This window comes from Arachis hypogaea, chromosome 19 (assembly GCF_003086295.3).
Source record: "Arachis hypogaea cultivar Tifrunner chromosome 19, arahy.Tifrunner.gnm2.J5K5, whole genome shotgun sequence".
In the NCBI taxonomy this organism is placed as follows: domain Eukaryota; kingdom Viridiplantae; phylum Streptophyta; class Magnoliopsida; order Fabales; family Fabaceae; genus Arachis; species Arachis hypogaea.
Window position 1 is genome coordinate 143,514,090 of NC_092054.1, and position 17,942 is coordinate 143,532,031.

Below are 17,942 nucleotides of genomic sequence, written 5' to 3' on the forward strand. Positions count from 1 at the left end.
CTTATATTCTGGTGGCAGTTGACTATGTATCAAAATGGGTTGAGGCTATTGCCACACCCACCAATGATACTAAAACAGTGCTGAAGTTCCTCCAGAAATATATCTTTAGCAGGTTTGGTGTCCCTAGAGTACTAATCAGTGATGGGAGCACTCACTTCTGCAATAAACAGCTTTACTCTGCCATGGTTCGGTATGGAATTCGCCACAAGGTGGCCACTCCATATCATCCACAAACCAATGGGCAAGCTGAAGTCTCTAACAGAGAATTAAAGAGAATCCAGGAACGGACAGTAAATACCCGTAGAAAGGATTGGGCACAGAGCTTGGATGATGCTCTGTGGGCTTACAGAATAGCATTCAAGACCCCTATAGGGACCTCTCCATACCAACTAGTGTATGGTAAGGCATGTCACCTGCCCGTGGAACTGGAACATAAGGCCTACTGGGCAACCAGATTCCTAAACTTTGATGCCAAATTAGCAAGAGAAAAACGATTGCTCCAGCTAAATGAGCTAGAGGAATTCAGATTCACAGCTTTCGAAAATGCCAAGCTTTATAAAGAAAAATAAAAAAAATGGCATGACAGAAAGCTTTCATCTAGAATCTTTGAACCAGGGCAGAAGGTCCTGTTGTTTAACTCTAGACTCAGGCTATTCCCCGGGAAACTGAAATCCCGGTGGAGGGGACCATACGTGATTACAAGTGTGTCACCATATGGTTATGTGGAGCTTCAAGATATTGATTCTGATAAGAAGTTCATTGTCAATGGACAGAGAATCAAGCATTATCTTGAAGGCAACACCAAGCAAGAATGCTCAAGGCTGAAGCTAGATTAAAAGCTCAGCAAGGTCCAGCTAAAGACAATAAAGAAGCGCTTGCTGGGAGGCAACCCAGCCATGGGGCAACAATCCTCTAAGCATTTTGCCCTATTTCTATTTTTATTTGTTTATATAGAGTTCATTGACAACAAGGTAAATAATCATTTACAGAAGACCTCTGCACACAAAACAGAGAAAAAGATCTCACTGGCAAGAAAACGCCAGTAAAAGAACATTTTGGGCGTTCAACGCCCAAAATGGGCATCCACTGGGCGCTGAACGCCAGTGATGGCAGCAGCTGGGCGTTCAACGCCAGAAAGGGGCACCCACTGGGCGTTGAATGCCAGTAATGGCAGCAGCTGGGCGTTGAACGCCCAGGAGAGCAGCAATTGGGCGCTGAACGCCCAAAACAGGCAGTGTTTGGGCGTTCAAACGCCAGGAAGGCAGGGAGGAGCCAAATTCATTTTTTCCACACGTATTTCCATTTTAATTTCAAATTTTATGCTTCAATGCATGATTTTTACATGAACATGTCAAGAACCCTGATTTCTAAAATTTCTAAAAACCCTACCACAAAAAAATATCAAATGTATTTTAATCCATAAGCACCAGGCATCTTTGCAAATTCAATCCAACTCTTTTCAAATCTTTTCTGAAAACAAATCTATCTTTTTCACTCAAAAAAAAAAAAATCTTTTCAACTAATCCATATCTTTTTCAAATCTCCATATTATCTTTTTCAAAATTCAGATTTATCTTTTTCAAAAATCTATCATATCTTTTCAAAATTAAATTATATCTTCTATCTTATCTTTTTCAACTCAATCTTTTTATCTTATCTTTTCCAATTTTTCGAAAACTCACCCCCCCATCCCTTTAAATTTGGGTTCGGCCTCCCCCCCTCCATCAACAATTGCACCTAGCTCTCCTTCTATCCCTCTCCTTTCTTTTCTTTTGCTTGAGGACAAGCAAACCTCTAAGTTTGGTGTGTTTATCCGAGATCACTAAGATCATGGCTCCCAAAGGAAAACAACCCACTCCAAGAGGCAAGAAAGAGAGCGTTCCAAAACCACTTTGGAATCAAGGGAAGTTCTTATCTAAAGAACATTCAGACCATTATCTTAAAGTAATGGGTCTGAGATCAGTGATCCCGGAAGTTAGATTCGATCTAAAAGAAGATGAATATCCGGAGATCCAGGAGCAAATTCGAATCAGGAACTGGGAAGTCCTAGCTAATCCTGAAACGAAAGTAGGAAGGAACATGGTCCAGGAGTTCTATGCTAATATGTGGCAGACTGACAAGCAAAAACTATCTGGAACTGCCTTCTATGAATTTCGGACCATGGTCAGAGGGAAGATTGTTCATACCACCCCTGACAAGATCAGAGAGATCTTAAAGCTACCTCAACTAAAGGATGATCCAGACTCCTTCAACAGGAGGATGATGAGAGCAGACATTGACCTGGATAAGATTCTAGAGGACATATGTATCCCTGGAGCCAGGTGGACCACCAACACAAAGGGTGTCCCAAATCAACTCAAGAGAGAGGATCTCAAACCAGCCGCCAGAGGATGGCTGGACTTCATTGGGCGTTCTCTGTTGCCCACTAGCAACCGTTCTGAAGTCACAGTTAAAAGAGCAGTGATGATCCATTGCATCATGATGGGGAAGGAAGTGGAGGTTCATCAGCTGATTTCAACTGAACTCTACAAGATTGCTAACAAAAATTCAAAAGAGGCCAGGTTGGCTTATCCAAGCGTGATTTCTCTGCTCTGCAAGGACGCTGGAGTGAGAATGGGAATAACTGAATATATCCTAATTGAAAAGCCAATCACCAAAGCATCAATGGAAAAACAACAAGCACAGGAGGATCCCATCAAGAAGAGAGCACAGGAATTCCTCCCAGAGATCCCTCAAGCTGAATACTGAGAGTATCTTGAGACGTCCGTCACCAAGATACGGGAAGCTATGGAGCAAATAATAAAAGAACAGAAGAAACACAGTCAAATGCTGACCTATATGTTTAAAGAACAAGAGGAGCAGGGGCGTGACTTAAGGGAACTGAAGTGCCAAAAGTCTTCTCTTGTAGGACCAAGCACCCCAAGGATCAGAGGAACCCCCGTGCCCCCAGAATAAAGGTTGTTAATTTCCAATTTCTGCCTTAACTCTGTGACAGTGTCCTTATAAAAGTTTACCTTAGAAGTCATATAGTAGTAATTAGTATCTATTTTGATTTTATCTCCAATTAAGCTATAGTTTATTTTTCTCATCATCAGCAAACATGAATAAAGTAGTAGATCTTTTGAATAAGAGGCAATAAAATTTCGAGTTTAATAAAAGAAATTCTAATTAGTTAAATGTGGTGGCAATGCTTTCTGTCTTCTGAATGAATGCTTGAACAGTGCATATGTCTTTTGAATTTGTTGTTTAAGACTGTTAAATATGTTGGCTCTTGAAAGAATGATGAACATGAGACATGTTATTGATAATCTGAAAAATCATAAAAATGATTCTTGAAGCAAGAAAAAGCAGCAAAGAACAAAGCATTCAAAAAAAAAAAGACAGAGAGAAAAAGCAAGCAGAAAAAGCCAATGACCCTTAAAACCAAAAGGCAAGGGCAAATGAAAAGGATCCCAAGGCTTTGAGCATCAGTGGATAGGAGGGCCTAAAGGACTAAAATTCTGGTCTAAGCGGCTAAACCAAGCCGTCCCTAACCATGTGCTTGTGGCGTGAAGGTGTCAAGTGAAAACTTGAGACTGAGCGGTTAAAGTCAAGGTCCAAAGCAAAAAGAAGAGTGTGCTTAAGAACTCTGGACACCTCTAATTGGGGACTTTAGCAAAGCTGAGTCACAATCTGAAAAGGTTCACCCAGTTATGTGTCTGTGGCATTTATGTATCCGGTGGTAATACCGGAAAACAAAGTGCTTAGGGCCACAGCCAAGACTCATAAAGAAGCTGTGTTCAAGAATCATCACACTGAACTAAGAGAATCAATAACACTATCTGAATTCTAAGTACCTATAGATGCCAATCACTCTGAGCTTCAATGGATAAAGTGAGATGCCAAAACTGTTCAGAAGCAAAAAGCTACTAGTCCCGCTCATCTAATTAGAATCTGAGCTTCAATCAAAAACTCTGAGATATTATTGCTTCCCAACCTATTAGTCTTCTATTTTATTCATCTAGTTGCTTGAGGACAAGCAACAGTTTAAGTTTGGTGTTGTGATGAGCGGATATTTTATACGCTTTTTGGGGATAATTTCATATAGTTTTGAGTATGTTTTAGTTAGTTTTTAGTCTATTTTTATTACTTTTTAGGAAAAATTCATATTTCTGGACTTTACTATGAGTTGTGTATTTTCCTGTAATTTCAGGTATTTTTCTGGCTGAAATTGAAGGAGCTGAGCAAAAATCTGATTCAGGCTGAAAAAGGACTACTGATGCTGTTGGATTCTGACCTCCCTGCACTCAAAGTGGATTTTCTGGAGCTACAGAACTTGAAATGGAATCCTTCCAATTGCGTTGGAAAGTCGACATCCAAGGCTTTCCAGCAATATATAATAGTCTATACTTTACACAAGGATAGACGACGTAAATTGGCGTTCAACGCCAGTTCTCTGCCCAATTCTGGCGTCCAGCGCGAGAAAAGGATCAAAAGCTGGAGTTGAACGCCCAAACTGGCATAAAAACTGGCGTTCAACTCCACAAATGGCCTCTGCACGTGAATTGCTTAAGTCTCAGCCCAGCACACACCAAGTGGGCCCCAGAAGTGGATCTCTGCATCATCCATCATAGTCTACTCATATTTTGTAACCCTAGGCTACTAGTTTAGTATTTAAACAACTTTTAGAGACTTATTTTGTAACTCATGACATTTTAGATCTGAATTTTGTATTCTCTGACGGTATGAGTCTCTAAACCCCATTGTTGGGGGTGAGGAGCTCTGCTGTGTCTCGATGAATTAATGCAAGTATTTCTGTTTTCCATTCAAACACGCTTGTTCCTATCTAAGATGTTCATTCGCGCTTAACTGTGATGGAGGTGATGATCTGTGACACTCATCACCTTCCTCAAACCATGAACGTGTGCCTGACAACCACCTTCGTTCTATATACGATTGAATGAGTATCTCTTAGATTCCTTAATCAGAATCTCCGTGGTATAAGCTAGAACTGATGGCGGCATTCATGAGAATCCGGAAAGTCTAAACCTTGTCTGTGGTATTCCGAGTAGGATTCAAGGATTGAATGACTGTGACGAGCTTCAAACTCCTGAAGGCTGGGTGTTAGTGACAGACGCAAAAGGATAGTAAATCCTATTCCAACCGGATCGAGAACCAACCGGTGATTAGCCGTGCTGTGACAGAGCGCGTGAGCATAGTTTTCACTGGAAGGATGGAAGGTAGCCATTGACAACGGTGATCAACCAACACACAGCTTGCCATAGGAGGCCGTGCATGCGTGAACAAGAAGACAGAGGAAAGCAGAGATTCAGAAGATAAAGCATCTCCAAAACTCCAACATGTTCTCCATTACTACACAACAAGTAACCTTTAATTTATGCTCTCTTGTTTATTTGCAAATCAACTGATAAACATAATTGATTTCCTGACTAAGATTTACAAGATAACCATAGATTGCTTCAAACCAACAATCTCTGTGGGATTCGACCCTTACTCACGTAAGGTATTACTTGGACGACCCAGTGTACTTGCTGGTCAGCGGTACGAGTTGTGAAAAGTGCAAATCACAATTTCGTGCACCAGAGAGTATCACAACGGATTTTGTGATAGGTTTGCCTAAAACACGGTCTGGTTGTGATGCTATTTGGGTAATTGTAGATCGACAGCTCAGTTTCTTCCTATTCGAATAAGTTGCACAATGGAGGAATTAGCTCGAATGTACATCAAAGAGAATGTTGGATTGCATGGCATGCCTTCTATCATTATATCTGACAGAGATCCTCGTTTCACATTAAGGTTCTGGGAAGCCTTTCAACGTGCATTTGGGACTCAGTTGAGTTTGAGTACTGCATATCACCCTCAGATAGATGGTCAGTCAGAAAGGACTATCTAGACCTTGAAGGATATACTAAGGGCTTGCGTTTTGGACCAGCCGGCGAGCTGGGATCATTGGATTGGTATATGCCATTAGTGGAGTTTGCTTATAATAATAGCTACCATACGAGCATCAGAATGACTTCATATGAGGCTTTGTATGGCAAAAAATATCAATCTCCGCTAGGTTGGTATGAAAGTGGAGAAAGAAGTTTATTAGGTCCTAAGATGATAGCTGAAACTACTGAGCAGATAAAGAAGATTTGTAGCCGAATGCTTATAGCTCAGAGCCGTCAGAAAAGTTATGCTGACCAAAGGCAAAAGCCTTTGGAGTTTGAAGAAGGGGAGCATGTCTTTCTGAAGGTTACACCAACCACAAGAGTGGGAAGATCTATTAAGACTAAGAAACTGAATTCCCGTTATATTGGACCATTTGAAATCCTGAAAAGAATTAGGCCGGTGGCTTAGAGAATTGCCTTACCGCCGTATCTTTCGAACTTGTACGATGTGTTTCATGTGTCACGGCTTCGGAAATATACTCCTGACGCAAGCACTACAACAATTCCAGCAAATAGCGGCGGAAATTTTGCGACAGTTTTATAAAACCGCTGCAAAACGACAACTTGCAGCACATATAGTGACGGTTATTGGTTGGGGCTGCAATTAGGACTACATTTAGCGGTGATTTTTCTCGAAACACCGCTATATTTCAATTAGGCTTGCATTTAGCAGCATTTTTTCTCGAACCGCCGCTATATTTTAATCAAGCTTGCATTTAGCAGCGTCTTTTCAAAAACCGCCGCTATATGTACCATCGAGTGAGTTATTGTTTTATATTTTGTTGCGGTTTTGTTTAAACCGCCGCAAAATGCATATTACCACATATTGCAATGTTTTCTTTAGTAATAACCATCTGGGTATAATTTAGTTAAGTAAACACTACTATCTTAAGTTACATATGTTTAAATCATTGTTACTCAAACTCGTAATACTTTTTTTACGTTCGTTTTACGTAAAAAAAATTCACAAGTTAAATAAGCTATATATGTTAACTTATATGAACAAATTTACCAATAAGATTTTCTTATTTACTTTATTGGCATTTAAATTTACATTCAAATTTGGATGTAAAAGAAGAAAATAAAATCATACTGTCAACTAATTAAAAATCAAATATTTTCTAAAAATAATATTTATAAATATTTTCTATAAAATATTAAAACTAATAATTAAAAATATTTTCTACAAGTCATTAAAAATTCAAAACTTTATAATTTTAAATAATTATAATTTTAAATTTTAATTTTTTAATTTTAATGATTTGTTGAGCATTTATTAAAATAAAAAATTTAAAATTTTTTTAATAACAATCTTAACTTGTATTCTTAGATATAAGAATTCATAATAACTAAATTCAAAATTAATTAATATTTTATCAAAATTAAATACTAAATAGAATAAAAAATTTTTATATGAAAATCAATCAATGATTTGCATATTATTGTGATTAATAGATTCAATAATGCTAACTGACCAACAAAATATAATGTTTTTTGGCAAATATTTCACTAATTTTAAATATTAAAAACTAAATTCTAAATCTTAATAAATATTTTTAGAAAATATTTGATTTTTAATAATTTATAAAAAATATTTATAATTATTATTTATTTATTTATGACTGACTGTACTCTTTATTGAATTCATTATGGATATTATTAAATGTATTCTTTATTGTACTCTTTATATACGCTTGGATCATATATAAATAGATGTAAATTAATTCGATCTACTATGGTTCAAAATTAATTCGAAGCAGACCCATTCGAATTACTAGGGACGTCCTAGCATGCATAATTCGAATCACCCTGATTCGAACTACCCTAAGACTACATGCAAGCATAATTCAAATTGGACAAATTCGAATTAGTGTTGGTTTGTCTAATTCGAATGAGACTAATTCAAATTACATAAGAATGTACTTTTGGGAGATCATGGTAATGTTTTTCAATTTGGTAAAATTGTGTAATTTAGGTCCTCGATTTGATTTAATTGTGCATTTTACCTAATATATATATATATATATATATATATAAGGTGTCTATAACAACTATGATCAGATATGAAGTATACAACAAAAAATTGTATGGCAATCAAATGTGTTCATATGATATATATAATTATTAGCGCTATATGCATCGAAGAGACATTTGGTTTGGTGGTAACAAGACATTGTTAAAGCTTTTTCTTCTTCTAGGTTCCAGGTTCGAGCGAAGCGCGGGTTTAACGATTGAGTCCGGTCCGATTCTAATAACTATATGTACTTAGCTTTCTCTCCGCATAACTTGTTCTTTTTTATCCTCTTAGAGGTTTATGGAGAGACAAGATTTTGTTTATGTACATTTGGGTTTGGATATGTATATATATGTGTGTGTAAATATTTCTCTGGCCAGCCTTGACTTCGCGAGCTGAGTTAGGAGCTTGTTATTTTGTATCTTTGGCTCTCTATTCCTACTTTTATCATCTTATGTTTGATAGTTATAGTTTTCTTCACACGCAAGTTATTCTATTTCCGGAGTGTTGCGTTTTTCGTTTCGCGATTTTGTTTTACCCATTTTTTAAGACTCCTAGTTTATTATATTCTTCCTGCTATTATATGTACGTATTTTAATTTTAGAAGTCGTAGCACCTTGCCACCTCTATTTTACATCCTAGGTGTATAACTCTGTATGGTAGGGTGTTACAACTGCCCCCTAATAATTTAGACATTATTATTAGAGAGAAGTGCTACTCTTTCTCTTAGGTCCTTTTTCTTTGTGTTATGTTCAGTCACCAAAAATTGAGATCCACAAATTTTTATCACCTTTTTTAGTTTTTTTGTCCTATTTGAAATCGCTAACAATGGTTTCTAGTTATCTTTTATAATTTTTTATGCTATGTAAAATTATTACCAATAATTTCTTCTTATCCTAAATACCTTACATATCAAATTTCACTTGAGTACAGTGTATCGAAAAAAATCACTTGAGTCCACATAAGAAAACATAACGAGTCCACATAATAGAACATAACGATCGGTGACAAATTTAATTAGAAGAGTGTGGGAATAAGTGTCCCCGCTGAATTTTAAAATATTTCTATATAGTATATAATAATAAATTTTATTTGTTCCTACTATATAATCAAATTTGACTCCATTATGTTATTATATTATTCTATTAGATTTTTTTTAAACAAAAAGTTCAACACAACAAGGTGGAACTTCAATGGAAAAGTACTAGACATATAAAACAAACTAATTCCTAATTATTTTCGGCAATGCCAATAATAACCCAAAAAATCAAATATCACTCCACTCTTTGTAACTCCTAATCGACCTGTTGACTACTTTCGCAACACTTGTTTTTTTATTCCTAAAGATTTCGTCATTCCTTTCCAACCAAGTGCTGCAAAAGATAAACTCACCAACATTCGATCAATTCGACTGTACAATTGACTCCTGAACCCCGTAAACTTACGGCCATTTAGTTCTATATCCTGTATCCATATTTTAAAGTCTTCCGCTGTTGCTGTTAACACACTAGCATCTTTCCTTTCTTCCAACTACACAACCTCATTGAAGTCACCCATGTAGCAAAGAGGAACTTGACATATTCTTGATAAAAAAACATAACTCTTCCCACACAGCAAGCTTCTCCTCCTTTGTATGTGCACCATACACGAAGCAAACCGCATAATAAAAATTATTGTTTGTCAATTCTCCTTCTATACATAACCATCTCTCCTCTTTGTAACAATTATTCAACCTAAACATCATAACATCTCACATTATTAATAAATCTCTGGAAACACCTTCTGATCCCACAAATTCCCAATCCACCGCATCATTACCCCAAAATTGCACTACATCAAACTTAGTAAACACCTCCTTCTTTGTCTTTATCAATCCTAACATATTCACATTATTTTTACGCTTAAATTTTTTATTATTTTCTACTTTCCAACACCCTTTAAACCCCTCACATTCCACTAACTAAAATTATTTAAATAATTTATTACACAACTTATTTCGATTTTTGGGGCAGCTCCTTCTTGCTTTCTCTTTCTGGTTTGCTTGTCTTTTTTTTGTGTCAATACTTCATTCTGAATTTGGAGAATAGCCATAATGTCCTCATACTCGTCATATAAAATAGCTCCTGATTCGACCGCCAGATCTCAAGCAATCTTGTTTTAAGCCATATCTTTATCCCAACTTCCTCCATGCGCATCTTGATTAGTTTCGCCATCTGCATCCTGCTCTGAGTCCCTCGAATCTTTCAAGTTCCTTACAGCCCCATTCATCCTCCAACCTAGTTTTCTCCACCACTGTATTCTCATCCTCTAAATTTGAATCATGCACTGCATCATTCCTCATAAAACATATGCTAACATGCTGCTTACCACTCCCATCCAAACTAGCGTGGATCTCATTAACTGCACTTGGTGAAATGTTTTCCTCCGCTGTGCTATTCGGACAATTCTCCGCACCTCCACCAATCGCCTCCCAGCTTGATTCTACTGGTCGAGTGCATCAGGGGCGTCACGCTCCTCCCTACCCTCCATGCCATCAAGCTCAACGCGGACATTATCACCTCCTCCACTAGCAGCTAACTTTCGCGCTGCTCTTAGATTCGCCTCGTCAGCGCTGTTCACCATGGAATCAACCCCTTTGTGAACTCCATGACCATCCACTCCCCTCTCTTCACCGTCGCCCGCAGTAGCCCGCAAAGAGGCCTTTTTAAAACGCACAACGACGTACTCTCCGTCGCACCACACAGCCACTTCCTCGTCACACCCCACTAACATATTGGGCCTTATATGCTTTAACCTAGCCCAACTGAACTTTTATTCAACACCAAACCAACCCCTTCTTTTCGTTTATCATCATATTTTCAAGTCTCCATTCTTTCAGAGATCACTTCGTTATTGATTGTTTGAGATTCAAAAAATTCTGCACTCACCATAACTGCTGGATGCACCAAAGAATTATCAGTTCGCGTTTTCAAAAAATTCTCATGCCACTCGTCCAAACACTTACCTTTCTATTCTCGTCATGCTCTGCCTCCTGTAGCTCCTGTGACATCATTACCGCCATCCTTCCCAACTCCAACAGTTTCCTCTAAGCTTCTAGTTCTTCACGTCTATGGTGTTCCAAGATAACGCTCCCTTTCTCATTCACCTCAATATCATTTTCTTTATTTTTTTGGTGTTTTCTATCATGAGACCCGCTTTATCATGAGTAGTGATTTTTTTTCCGGACATCAATCCTCCTCTTATACTTAACCTTACCCACAAAGACCTCTTTACTCCTTAATCGTATTCCATTAATATCTTTGATGGCTTTTAATGTCCCCTTCTTTTGTAGTATACCTGATTAAAGCAAACAAATGGATCTGCCTATATCTCTCCTTACGTACAAATAGATGTCATTTATTCTTCCTGTGTACTTGAATATACTAAACAATTCATTTTTCTAAACATTGTCTGGTAAATTATCCAAAAAAATTTGTGAATAATTCATTCTCCAATCGAAGATACGCTTTCTTAACATGGAGTTGCCTAACTTTATTCCGCTTTGCGTTAGACATAGATGGATTCAGGGACGGACCCACATTAAAACATAAGGGGGCATTTGCCCCCACTAAAATTTTGCAAAGCAAATGATTATATATGAATGTAAATGTTTGCCTCTATTGTTATATTGTTTTTGCCCCATAATAAATTATAATATTTTTTTAGTTTCATGTTAAAAAAATTGTTTTATTAAACTTAATATGCAAAAAGTATTTATCTTGTTAAATTTAATTTAGTATCAAAATTATAAATAAATAACTAAATCAACTCAATAAAAAAAAGTAGTGAAAATGTATTTTTTGAAAATAAGCAATTAATTAATTAATTACTAAATTGAAGTTTAGTTTTTTAAATATAAGTGAAATTATTAGTGTTTTTCTTTCAAAAATTAGTTGAAATAAAAAATTTATTAATTATATTTTTATTTTAAATTATATGGTGTTTTTTATTTTAACTTTTTAAAATTATATAATATTTTTATTTTAACTCGTAAATGATTTTGCTTGTAATAGATTTTTAGTTAAAAACATTTTTAATACCATAAATATTATAACAAATGGATTTTTTAATTGAGTGGGATTGTGGGAGATAATCAAAGTAATCAATAGTTAAAAATTATAATTAGTAGTAAAGTAATTTTTTAAGAATATATAATTTAATTTTGATGTATTGACAATATAAATTTTATATGTAGTTATTTAATTACATTATTTTTTTATAATTATTCACGTAATGAATGTGAAAGATTATTATTTTCTTTTATGTAATGATACATAATTAACTAGTGTATAAAAATCTTTAAACTAACAATGTACAAAAATTAAATTAAAAAATATTAAGTTATTTTAAAAATAAAAAGAGAAAAATTATTATAAGTTAAGTTTTTTTTATTTTCTTTATGACTTTATATATTTTATTTTATTTTTAATTTATTCATTCTTATTACTTATTTCTATCTTTTGTTCTATTATATGTACTTATGTTGTATATAAATTTTTGAAATGAATTGATTAATTTACTAATTGAGAATATATTTTTTATTTTTAGAAATAGTAATAAAAAAATATTTTAATTACAATACATAATTAAGGAGATGCATAAAATTTTTTATCTAATATTATATTAAAATTAAATTAAAAAATAGATGACAAATTTAATTATTTTAAAAAGAAAGAAAGAAAAAAATTATAAATTATGTTTCTATTATTTTATATAAACATACTTTTTATATACAGATTTAATTTGTCTAGTATTTATATATGATTATAGTTTCAAATTATAAATACTAGTGTATTATTAGGCGTTAATGTACCAATTGATTCAGTCTTTTATTATTGAATGTGTACAAAAAAATTAGTTAGGATAATAAATTATCTATAATTTAATTAAAATATTTTAAGTTTAAGTTTTAGAAATAAAAAATATTTTTTATAAATTACATATAATGAATAGTATTTTAAGAATGAAAGTGCTCACTAACTCTTTTAAATTTTTATATTTCCATATACTTAATAATGTTTAACAAAATTTATTTTAATATATATATTTTTGTCCCCACTCTTAAAATTTTCTGGGTCCGTAACTGGATGGATTATAGAGTACAAGGAGTACGTACTCTCATACTGTAAAATAAGAATCTCGGAAAAAAAGTTAAATAATCTCGCAAAATAAAAAAAATAAGAATACTATCTCCCAATTAGAAGATTTTGGGCAAATAAATAGTAATTAATCAACATTTAAAACGGTCTGTAACATAGAGCAACAATTGCTACCGATCTTGTAGAATAATACAATTTTGCTTTAAATATATATGGTATATACTCAAATAAAGATGTTAAAAATATCTTTTTATAAAGAATCTTGTATTAAAAGTGTGCTTTATTTGTTTGGCCATATTTTTAAAAAAGATAATATTTTTATAGCATATTACATTTAACCCTACAATTTATCATCTAATAGTATAAAAAATATATCTTTACAAAAAATAATTATAAAATCCTCATAATAATATCCACCAATATGCATAAGTTTGTAACTGACTAATTGGAACCATTCCAACCTCCTCTTCTCCTTCCACAAATTGGGAGTACCTCTTATTTTATTTAAATTATTTTAAAAGAATATTAGAAAATTAATATTTTTTATCAGTATTAGTCAATATTTTAGATTAATATTTTATTTTTATATTATTAGAATTTAAAATTTGTAGTTGTCTTCACATGCAATGATATCGATAACAGTTTCTGCGGCCGGTGAACTCTCGAAGGTGAAGGTGTCAAGAAGGGCCAAGCTCCCAATGTCATAGACCCGCATGCTACCGTTAGCAAAACCAGCAGCAAAGAAAAGATCTGATATTGCAAGGCAAGAACACCCACCTGAAGTTTCTGGTTCTCTGATGCCAGAAGTCGTACTCTACTTGCCATGAGTCACGCCGTAACACAGTGCGTAGCCATATCGGGTTGCGAATACTGGTCGAAAGACTGAAAAATTCTGATCAACTAAAGTAAAAATAGGATCACGAACGATATCTCTTCCTTACTCTTGAAGTATAGCATCAGCTACTCGCATGATTATCTCCATTAAAAGGTGGTTCGGTAAAATATCCATATCTCTACGGTTTGAGTGGCGCCGGAGCTTTTTCCACCACCTCTTCAACGATGAAACAGGCCAAACAAAGTTCATATAATTTCACATAATAAAATAGGGGATATTAATTAGTTGAATAAAACAATTATAAAGAAACATGTACTCTTGATCCTAAAAAAATATTAATAATATAATGTATAAAATATAATCTAAGTGCACATAATAAGAATGTGGTATATTAAATACTTGAATAAAATATTATAAGAAAGTATGTACTCTTGACCTTAAATTAAAGGAGTAATAATAACATAATGATATAAGAGGTCATTCAGATGCACATAATAGAATAGGGTACATTGAACAAGACATAAAAAAGGCATGTACTTTCAACATTAAAGGGATAATAATAATATAATGGTATAAAAGGTCATGTAATTGCACATAGCAAAATTATGGTATGTTAAATAATCAAATAAAACATTACAAAGGGTATGTACTCTCAACATTAAAGGAATAATAATATAACGGTATAAAAGGTCTTGTAAATGCACATAGAAAAATATGGGATATATATTAATGGATCAAGAGGGCATGAATGACATAATAGATAATCATGATCAATGTGGGTAAAAGATGAGTAAAGGATAATTAATGTCACACATAAAAGATGGTAGCCATACATGGATGGAAGGAAATAAAATAGAGCATACTACATGCCAACATAAAAGTAAGAAAAGCATAATTTCCTACTCTTTTTCTAACGTCTCTTTATTGCCTATGAGCTTGCCTCTTGTGTTTGCACACGAAATATTTTTGTAGAGGGAGAAGGGGAAGGGATTAGTGTTTGAGAAGAGTGATCTTCTGCCTATTGGTGTACCCCTATTTATATACTTTCAGTGGTAGGGTGGTTGGGATAATTTTAAATTCAAAAGAAGAGCGGTTATTAGATTCCTATCCATAAATCAAAATTCTAAACCCATCTCCTAACTGATTTTCAAAATTCGAATTTAAATTTGTTTCTAGAAGGGGTGAAGGGAGGTTGTTACATAGCCGGTCCCAAATCCGGATAAAGGAGGAGGGTTGTGTTAGGTCTTCGACAACCAACATAAAAATATAGTCGAACCCCATGACATGAATCAAAGACATTATTGCGCTAAAGCTAGGTCGTTGCCCGGAAGCAACACGCTGTATGGCTCGAGTACAGTGTCAAATGAGTAAGAGCCGCTGCATCGGTGCCCGGATGTAGTGTTAAATGAGCAAAGGTTCTCGCGTTTTCGTGAACGAACGAGGGTAAATAAGCTAGTTCACAAAGTAAAAGGTAAAGGTCGGAGTGACAGAAAGTTGAGATTTAGGACATGGAACATAGGCACTCTAACAGAAAAGTCCATGGAGGTGGTGGACACCATGACAAGGAGGAAGATTAACATTATGTGCCTACAAGAAACAAAATGGGTTGGTGTGAAGGCTAGGGAGTTGGATACTTCTGGTTTCAAACTTTGGTATACAGGAAAGGTGAAGAATAGGAATGGAGTTGGAATAATTGTGGATAAGCAGTGGAAGAAGGACGTAGTGAATGTTAAGAGGGTGGAAGATCAGATCATCTCTATCAAACTTGTGGTGGAGGGAGGTGCTTTCCATGTGATTAGCACCTATGCACCGCAAGTGGATTCGGATGAACAACACAAGATAAGATTTTGGGAGGATTTAGAGAGTTTGGTTCAAGACATACCTTTGGGAGAAAAGATTTTCTTAGGAGGAGATTTAAATGGCCATGTTGGGAGAGAAGTGACTGGATATGAGAATATTCACAGAGGCCATGGTTTCGGGGTGATCAATGCCGAGGGTAAAACTATTTTGGACTTTTCCTCAACTTTTGATCTTCTCATTGCAAATACATGTTTTAAAAAGAGAGACGAACATCTTATAACCTATAAGAGTGGCATGACAAGCTCTCAAATTGACTTCTTGTTAAGGAGAGTCGACCGAAAATTGCATTAATTGTAAAATTATATCGGGAGAGAGTTTGACAACACAACATAGGGTGCTCGTCATAGATTTTCGCGTTGAGAAAAAGTTGAGGAAAAGACATCATATGAAGAACCCAAGGGCGAGATGGTGGTGGATGAAAGGTGAGGAACAAAGAAGCTTCCTAAGACGGGTAGGAGAAGAGGCAAAGTGGGATGGGAATGGAAGCGCAGAAGAGATGTGGAGGGAGATGGCAGAAGTTATTAGAAGAACAGCAAAAGAAAGCTTTGGTGAATCTAAAGGAATAGGACCAAGAGACAAGGAGTCCTGGTGGTGGAATGCGAGTGTACAAGATAAGATAAAGATAAAAAGGGAGTGCTTTAAAGAGTGGTCTTTATGCTGCAACGTAGATAACTGGAAAAAATATAAGGCGGCTAAGAAAGAGACAAAAGTGGCTGTAAGTGAAGTAAGAACAAGAGCATATGAGAGTCTCTACCAGTCTTTGAACACGAAAGAAGGAGAAAAATGTATATATAGAATCGCAAAGAGCCGTGAAAGAAGAACGAGAGATTTGGTTCAGGTTAAGTGCATAAAGGATAAGGATGGAGATGTGTTGGTTCAAGAGGAGAAGATTAATGAAAGGTGGAAGAGCTACTTCTACGAGTTATTTAATGAGGGACAGAAGACTCTTCTGAGCCTTGGTCAGTTATGCACAAGGGAAGAAGATCAAAACTTTGACTATTATCGGAGGATCCGAGACTTCGAGGTAAAAGAGGCTCTAAAGCGGATGAAAAATGGTAGGGCAGTAAGACCTGATAATATCCCGATTGAGGTTTGGAAGAGTCTTGGAGAAAAAGGAATCAACTGGTTAACCAAGCTTTTTAATGAGATTTTAAGGTCAAAGAAGATGCCTGATGAGTTGAGAAAGAGCACCTTGGTACCTATCTACAAGAATAAGGGGGATATACAAAGTTGCAGAAACTATAGAGGGATCAAACTTTTGAGTCATACCATGAAGTTATGGGAAAGGGTGATAGAACGGAGGTTGAGAAAAGAGACACAAGTAACAGAGAACCAATTTGATTTTATGCCAGGCAGATCTACGACTGAAGCGATATACCTTTTAAGAAAGATGATGGAGAGGTATCGTAGTAATAAAAGGGATCTACATATGGTGTTTATTGATTTGGAAAAGCGTATGATAGAGTACCAAGGGAGGTCCTATGGAAGGTTTTAGAAAAGATGAGAGTAAGGATCGCATATATTCGTGCAATTAAAGACATGTATGATGGGGTCACAACTAGTGTGAAGACTCAAGGTGGTGTGACAGAAAAATTTCCTATTGGTATAGGATTACACCAGGGATCATCCTTAAGTCCATACCTTTTCACATTAGTCTTGGAAGTACACACAAAGCACATCCAAGAGCCGTGCCATGGTGCATGCTTTTTGCCGATGATATCGTCCTTATGGGAGAGTCAAGGAAAGACCTAAATAAGAAGTTGGAGTTATGGAGAGAAGCTCTAGAAGTGTATGGTCTGCGCATAAGTCATAGCAAGACAGAATATATGGAATGTAAGTTCAGTCTGAGAAGGAAAAACCCTAATATAGAGGTGAAGATCGGAGAAAATAGCCTACGAAAAGTTAAAAGTTTTAAGTATCTTGGGTGCATCATACAGGATAATGGAGAGATTGAACAGGATGTAAATCATAGGATCCAAGCAGGTTGGTCAAAATGGCGGAGTGCATCTGGTTTTATATGCGATAAAAAAAGTGCCTTTAAAACTTAAAGGTAAATTTTATCGCACCGCTATAACACCGGCTATACTTTATGGTACGGAGTGTTGGGCGGCTAAAGGGGAGCATGAACATAAGCTGAGTGTGGCAGAGATGAAGATGTTGAG